We start from the raw sequence: 1856 nt of genomic DNA on the forward strand, positions 1-1856 counted from the left end.
ACTGTGAAGCACCAGATTTGCCTGCTGCGAACTAAGTAAGACTACCCTGTTGTGTGAATGGGTAAATTATTGTAAAGTTCTTTAGCTGACACTACAGATCACCTTAGACAAAGATGTCAGCAAAATGAATGTTATTATACATTGTAAATGGTTTCCAGAGGTCTCAGTTGACCGCCTCTGTGGAAATTTCTAGACCGCTGGACAAATTTTGTGACTTGAAGCACTTGATGCTCTTCCTGAATGTTCAACCCTTTCTACAAAAAAAAAAAAATCAATAAAGATTGTTTTTGTTAATGTGGAGAATTATTATTTATTTATTGGAAATTGTCCAAAGTGACTTTCAATGACAGATAAGCAACTTTAGAGTGATTTAACAATTTATACAGTGAGGTTGTATGGTTGTTTGAGTTATTTATTTGTTTGTTTGCTCAGAGCAATCCAGGGTATTATGTTGCTCAATTCTAATCGCAAGAGCAGGGATTTGAATTCCAGACCTTCCAAGTGGAAGTCTCTAACCAGTACACCATCTACTGCTGCCCCTATGTTGCAAAACTATAAAATAGTGCTTGAATAACTGTGCGTGTGGTTGGAAAGGCAGAAAGGCGATTATGTTTGCTGACTTTGTGGCTCGCTTTATGCCATGTGTTATTAGATATGTTGGCTTATTGCAACTCATGCTGGATTCCATTCCACAGTACACATCGTGGCCACATTAGATGCAGAAAAGACTGGTCCTAAAAGTATGATCCAAGTTTTGGAACATAACCAAGTCCTGAGTAATAACACAGAGACAAATATCTACTTCCTGGGGTAATTAATCCACCCATTAGGAGAACTTGTTTATTTGAGCTCTTAATCACTGTTTATCTAATACAATTAAGTTTTTTTTTTTTAAATGCTTATTTAATAAAGCAAATGTGTGTGTGATTAAGTGTGGGGGATTAGAGACGGGTCGTCTGGCTTAGGAAGGTTTGTGATTACACGGCTGCAAGTTGTCACAAGTGTGTTGTTCACTATATGAAGACATGAGTTTGGGGCTGTTGCAGTGGGAGCTTCACTGATTTTCTTCACAGAGATTAATAAAGTACGATGATTAAAATAATAATAATAATAATAATAATAATAATAATAATAATAATAATAATAATAATAAATTATTGTTGTTGTTGTTTTTGTTAAAATAAATATTTTTCCAACATTTTTCAAATATTGATCACAGAGATGGGATTGTTTTTAAGCAAATTAACCCTATATATTACAGTTGAATCTCTATTTTTATTGAGTAAAGATGTTACTTAGGATGAAAGTGTTGGCTAAGCATGGCATAATAATTACAGCCGATTCCTTTCACGGTTTGCTTTACCACGGTGCTTTGGACACTTTGCCGGGAGAGGCTTTAGGCATCATGTCAGAGAATCCTCAGTCTTTATTCTGCACAATTCCTTCCTCTGTGGCACCGCGGGCACCAGAGAAACCTGATCCAGGGTCAGCAGTAAAGCACAGGGTTTCCCACGCCTACTCGACAGCTGTAATAAACGGCCCGGTGGGGTCAGGAATCTCCTGGCTGTGGAGCACAGGTCTGGCGGTCAGTATTAACTTGCATGGCTGCTGCGATAAAGACCATGATGCCCAGGTCTGTGCTACAGGTTATGTGATCATTCTACCTCCAGATTCCTAGTACAAATATTTTTATTTTTCATCTATTTTTATAACTGTTGATAGACGAGCGAGGCAAGGCTGGAGCTGCAGCCTGCACTGATTGGAGGATTTTTGAGGCTCCAGCTGCTGACCTGGATGAGCTTACTGATACTGTGACCTCCTACATCAGCTTCTGTGAGGAACTGTGCATCCCAACA

Source organism: Scleropages formosus, chromosome 17, assembly GCF_900964775.1.
Source record: "Scleropages formosus chromosome 17, fSclFor1.1, whole genome shotgun sequence".
In the NCBI taxonomy this organism is placed as follows: Eukaryota; Metazoa; Chordata; class Actinopteri; order Osteoglossiformes; family Osteoglossidae; genus Scleropages; species Scleropages formosus.